Raw genomic sequence first — 7,250 nt, forward strand, 5'->3', positions numbered from 1 at the left:
CTGCTTCTGAGTTGTCTTCTCTAATGATGTTGTAGTAGTAGTTACAGCGTGGCTCCGTCAATGCGTACGCTACAAATATAATTTTAAGAATAATTTATGAGTTAATATTGGGTGTGGATAATTGACAGCCAAAAAAATGAAAAGGACATATTTACATGTAATAGCTTACCCATGTTGATAAGGTCCTTTTTTAGAGTTGTATTCTTGAATCTTTTTGTAAAATTTTGTGCAATGTGTCGAATACAACACACTTGCACACAGTTCCCTTGAGTCCAGCCACTACTCGGTCTGTTGAATGCTACACTGATGGAATTGTGGCGGTCTGACATTAAGCATAAATTTTGTTGAGGCGTAACGTGTGTCCTTAGGTTTTTAAGGAAAAAAAAACCAAGCTTCAGCGGTTTCACCCTCTACTATAGCAAATGCGATGGGGAAAATGTTATTTCTCCCATCTTGTGCAACAGCTACTAGAAGGGTGCCCCTATACCTTCCGTAAAGGAAGGTCCCATCGACTTGGACTATTGGTTTGCAAAATGAGAAGCCATCAATGCATGGTTTGAATGTCCAGAACACCCTTCGAAAGTGTTGTTGGTTTTGTAGGACGTCGTCCCCATCTGTAATTGGACTGGTTTTCAACTTGTATACAAATTCAGGCAAATAAGTTTGCATGGCTTGTAGTAGGCACGGCAATCGGTTGTATGATTGTTCCCAGTTTCCGTACACATCTTCAATTGCTTGTTGTTTCGCCAACCATGCCTTTCTGTAGGTTGTGTTATATCCCATAGAGGTCTGGATGGAAGAAATTATTGTTGCAATTGGTGTGGATGGGTCTGACTCCACCATTTGTCTTATGTGTTGAGAAATTATTCTTGAGCCTAGGTGTCTGTGGTCTTGCGTTATGAGTTGTGTGGCACATGTGTGCACACCTTCAACTTTTCTAATTTCCCACACTTGGTCCCTTGTACATAATATTGCTTGACATTTCCAAGGACACAACTGTTGTACACATTGCACCCTCAACCTTGTGGTGTTTGAGTGTGTCGTTTTGTAGGTGCAATGGTTTGTTATGTGGTACCTATTTAAAGCATCTAAAAGTTGTTCCTTTGTTCGGAACCTCATTCCTTGGGTCAGTGTACCAACATCGTGGTCAATGTTGTCATTCAACATTGTGTAGTGGTCATATGCGTTTGGGAATTCTTGGTGTGGGCTTGGGTTGTATTCCTCATATAATTGGAAGTGTTGTGGTGGGTTATAGGGGACATGTGTCTGAAGGTGAGGGTCTTGTTGTTGTATGGGGTGGACATCTAGTGTTTGGTCATGGTCATCATGTTCATAAAAAAGTATATTGTCCTCATCTTCACTAAATGCATCTAAGGATGCTGGAGGTAGACCTAAGTTTTCAAGTTCTACCATAACTGGAGGAGAGGACCTTTGGTTGTTGTGATGTGCGGGAGTTTGAAAAATATTTGAGGTAGACGGACCGATTAATAGTTCAGTATATGATTGTATATCATTTCCCCAATCCCCTAGGTAGGTAGTGTTAAGGTCAAATAGTTGTTGTGGTTCAGTGTTTGGATGTGGATGTTGCGCATCAAAATGTGTTAAAGAAATATTTTCAGAAGGTCTCGTACCTGAGTTGTAGGTGGTGCAGAGTTCAATAGATGTAACAGTTAGGGTGGCATGTATCATGTCGAAAGCGCCATCCAAGTCGTCGTCATCTTGGATTTGAGTTGTTGTGTATGTCACATGTTGGCCACAAACTTTAGTCAGAAATTTAAAGTGAATAACTAGAACTCCATCCCTTGGATCTCTATTTGCCTTCTCCATTATTATGCGAATAAGTTTGGACAAGCCGAAACCTCTATGGATGCAGATCATGATTGTTTTTGCAAATGCAAAGTAGGCACCAGTTTGAGCGTCACTAGCGATTTCTCCATCGTCGTATACACAGACAAACATTGACCCTTCCATCTTAGGTTGTAGTTGAACCTGACTTTCGATGATTTTTTAGAGTGCAGAGAAATTGCAAGATTAAGATTGTGACTTTAGAAAGTGATGGTAGTCTTTAATACCGAAATTAAAGTTATCATGTGACTTTCTATGTGAACATGTGACTTGCACGAGATTTAATGTTATCATGTGAGTGGCACGAGCTTTTATGTACTCATGTGATTCACACGACTTCTTATGTTTCCATGTGAGTGACACAAATTATTATGAACCCATGTGACGAGCACGACCTCCGATGTTAGCATGTGACTTGAGAACATTTTATAAGAGATTAACATTTCATCATCCCCATTATGTAAGTTCAAATTCATTGAAATTAAAAGTTGCATAAACATATATGAAAAAGAACTTCATAAATAAAATTACATACTTTAAATAAGAAAATATAAACCTCAATCTAAGTTGAGGGACATGTTGAAGTTATTAGAAAATTCAAAATAAACTTCGTCAGGGATTGCACTTCTATGCTTTGTTGTAATAAATGTCATTATCTTAACTGGAAGATGACATGCTTTTGTCGTTCCCATGTAAAAAATGGACTCAACATCGTCATCTCCACACATCGTACAAGATCGATAGTGCGTAATGTCGCCCGATATGAAGATCGGTAACCTGTAACGTAAGTCGACTTCATAGTCGTCCAACGTTGCACCATTGAATTCCTTGAGGATTGCCTGCTTAAGTTGGGACAACGTCATAGTATTTGTTATGGTCACCCATGCCGTGTTGGAGCTAATGTATGTATCGGAATAGTTATCTTTAGCATAGAAGCTGCCATTGTAGTACACCAACACAGTGAATGTTGTAGATGTCATTGAGGGGTAGGAGTGATATCGCACTGACTTGATTAGATTGATGAATGAATTTATGAAGGGCATTATTTATAGCCTCATTGGCTCAGCGTGGGATACAACAATGACAATTTTTGTTTGTTTATGTTAATGGTTTAGATTCAAAGTAGACAAATCGAACGGACAAGATTTAGATCCACTTTGCTGATCAACCAATGACTTTAAAAGTGGTTTGTTTTGTAGTAATCTTTATTATGTGTTGCAACTTTAATTATTTCGCATGTGATATGTCAGGTTATAATAAAAAGCACTGCACCTGATGAGTAGCATGCTCTAGTCAATGTCATCACGTGAAAGCAACATCACAGACACAGTTCATATACACACTGCACGATGAATTCTAATCAGACTTTATCCCACTTTACTTTGTCACGTGAACCCACTTTATTGCAGGGGTCAACATTTTTTTGACCATGAAGTAACCAATCCGCTTATAAATTATTAGGTCGTTCAGTTCACAACCATAACTGCTTATTACCAAAACAAGGATGGTGCTCCATCACGAAAATAACATTCACAATAGTTTTCTTGTTGCTGTTAACTACGAAGGTCGCATTAATTGTGCTTTTTATGTGTCAACTACTATGAATTTACAAATGTTGAAAGAAGAAATTACAAGTTATCGTTGCTGCAGTCAAGGAAGAAGAGTCAAAGATGTATGGTTTCACAAGCCTGTGTTAGGACGTTGGGACCAGTATGAAACAATTAAGCTCCTTACGGATGATGATGTTCGCGACATGGTTGCCTTCTTCCTTCCACTCCCACATGATCTCCCAATGAAGCTTTCCGTGACCCTACATCCTGCTGAAGGTGACAATTTGGATGCAACAACCTCAACTTCAACCAGTAATGTCGATGACTAAGGCTTAGTTCGTTATGTGTTTATGGAAGTCTTTAAATTATGTGTAGTAATGTTTGTCATTAGTACTTAATTTCCAATAAAGACTTAAGTGTGTGCAATGTAAAAAAAGTATTTGTGTGTAATGGAACTTTTATTGAAGTACTAAGTACCTGTTTTTGAAGGACATTATCTACGGTTTAATATTTGTTGTCGTATCTTAAATTTCTGTCATTGATTCGATTCCATAACACACTATTGTCATTAACACAAGAAATAAAATTTACAAAGTCATTCACTTGAATTTGGTGTACACCCTCTTTTACAACTAAGCACGTATTGTCCTTGCACATTAATCCCTTATCAGATTCACATTAATGACCCTTTATTAGTATTGAGCACCTATTCTGAACCTAATTTATGTAAAATTAAATAAAAATATGTTGGTATTCACAAATATTTAGTAATGTTTGGGCCATAGTTCTGAAAAGGTCTCTGCACTGTGTAGTCACCATCATGCAGGCTTTAGTCAACCTCATGCAGTCTTTAGTCACCATCATGTAGGCTTTAGTCACCAACATCGGCAGGTTTTAGTCACCATCATGTTGTGCAAAAAATGTGTAAGGAATGTGATTTGTTTGTGTAATCCAACGGCTAACTTTTCCCTTGGCAAGTCTTGAGTCGTCTATAAATGTTGAATGTTGTTGTTTTCAATTCAAGTTATCGTAACCAAATCTACAAAGAGTTTATCAAGATGTTGTTATGGAAACAACAACAACACAGGGCCACATACATTTATGCTCGGGTATGTTAATTGCATTTTTAATTTACACACGTAATTATTAAAAATAATCACATCTTTTTGTTTTTTTGGTTTAGGACACGGAAGGGAGCATTGTGTCGTCTTATTGTCACTCAATGCCAGAACCTCATCCAAGTATTGTGCCTGTAATACAAGAAGCAGGGTTTGGCGGTGTGGCTAAATTACGACATCTAAAGGTTGACCATGGTTTAGTCACTGCCTTGGTTGAAAGATGGAGGCCTGAAACACACACATTTCATTTTCCAACTGGAGAATGCACCATAACCTTGGAAGATGTGTCACTTCAATTGGGTCTTTGTGTTGACGGACATCCTATCATTGGTCCAACTATGTTAGATTGGGACGAGATGTGTGATAACTTATTAGGTTTAACACCAGTAAAGGGGGAATCCATTGTCGGTTCTATGATAAAACTTAAATGGTTAAGGGATAATTTGTTGTCTATAGATGAAAATTCTAGTATTGAGGTCATTCATGCACATGCTAGGGCCTATATATTAGGAATGATAGGTGGTGTTTTAATGCCAGATAAAACTAGAAATAAAGTACATTTAATGTACTTGAACTACTTGAGTAATCTTCGAAGAACCAGTAGATATAGTTGGGGTTCAGCCTGTTTGGCTGTCTTGTACAGGGAGATGTGCAGAGCAACCGATGCACGTGCAAGGACTATGGGTGGATGTGCTTCATTGTTACAATCATGGGCATGGTTTCGCATGCCTTTTCTTGCACCCATTTCAAGAGTTCCACCAACTTTCCCGCTAGTTTGCCAATGGAGCGGCGGTCGAGTATTGAACTACAAAAATGTCCCCCACAATGATTTAGTCGGATACCGAGCAAGGATAGATCACATGCAACAAAATCAGGTAACATTATAAATTTGTGTACCGATAAATGGTTGTAACTTAATGATTGACATTTTCAATTATTGTTGTAGTTTATTTGGGTCCCTTATGAGGGATTGGGCTCTATCATTGATGTTGGAGCATATCGCGACCAAGCAATATGGACATCATGCACAAGTTTAATTTGTTTTGCAATTGTCGAATGGCACCAGTCCGACAGGGTCAAGTTACAATTTCGCCTGTCACAGGACATCCCTGAAGAACCCAACAACCTTGATCATTTACATAAAGTAGACATGAGGGGGCGACAAGATGAGAACTGGGTTACTAGACATTCGCAATGGATACAGGAATGGAATAACCGGCGTAACCTTACGTTGACTGGAGTACCGATGCTTGGGCCACTTCAACACACAATGGAGTACATGTCATGGTATAGTTCAAACTCATTTTTATATTTGTCAGTTCCACAAATGTTAAATGATCCTAGAATGCATCGTCAATCAACATTGACAAATGTCCCTCCACCACCACAAACTACGCATGACTTAAACACTCCTCCACCACGAGGTATGGAGGGAACAAGGAATTCAGTTTCACCAAACTCAGAACTAGGCATACCAAGTATGTTTGCAACTTATGATGAAACTCCACCTTCTGCACAACTGTGGTTGCATACATATTCCCAAAGTCCAAATTTCTTTGAAGGTGCATCAGCCACAACAAGACTCAGTTTACTACGTCCACAATCCTTACACACAAGCATCATCATCTGCTGCAAATGATGATCATGAACCTGATGAGGAACATGAACGACAACCTTCACTGGTTGAAGAACCTAGACCTGAAGTGCATAGGAGAAACCCCACCAGAAACAGGCGTTGACCTCGGTGTGGAACTGGACACCACTACGGTGATTAAAAGGACAAATATGTACTTTAATATTGTATTACATATGTATTAGGTCGTCTTTATGTGTTTGTAAGAGTTTGCCATGTTTAACACAAATTCGCATATCAGTAATGCAAGAACTTAATCATTCCAAATGCTTCATTGCTAAATAGTGAACAACAACTTCTTTAGATAAAGTGAACAAGTTCAACCATCTTAAAGTATAATGTTAAAACATATAAAATAAAACTAAATATGAACAAAGTTGTCACACTTCTCAAGGCATGAAAGTGCCACTATTGAAGTTCATGTGCAAAACATTGCACTTGGGTTACCATTTATTAAGTCACGGGTTGGCACATAGGGAATGAATTCATATGTTGTTAATTAAATTACAAAAAATTTATTCCTTAACTCACCAACATATACTCCCCACTGGTAATAATGAGAGTGAAGATTGAAATAAGTTTTGTACATCCTTTCACACATGTTCAAAATGTATACCACAGGTTAGCACTTATGTAGTAATGGGTAACCAAAAATACTGCACACTGGTAGTGAAGAAGAAATATATACACCTTTATTTTCCTTTTCCAAACAACAAATAGGGGCAAACTAGACTCACTTGAAGGAATATGAGTATGAAGATTTAACTTTATCATATGAACTCAAGGCATGAAAGTGCCACTATTGAAGTTATTGAAGAAAGAAAAAATTCATGTGCAAAACATTGCACCTGGGTTACCATTTATTAAGTCACGGGTTGGCACATAGGGAATGAATTCATATGTTGTTAATTAAATTACAAAAATTTTATTCCTTGACTCACCAACATATACTCCCCACTGATAATGAAGAGAGTGAAGATTGAAATAAGTTTTGTACATCCTTCACACATGTTCAAAATGTATACCATAGGTTAGCACTTATGTAGCCATGGGTAACCAAAAATACTACACAGTGGTTTCACACATCCTTTCACACTTTCTACT

Source organism: Vigna unguiculata, chromosome 10 (assembly GCF_004118075.2).
Source record: "Vigna unguiculata cultivar IT97K-499-35 chromosome 10, ASM411807v1, whole genome shotgun sequence".
NCBI lineage: Eukaryota > Viridiplantae > Streptophyta > Magnoliopsida > Fabales > Fabaceae > Vigna > Vigna unguiculata.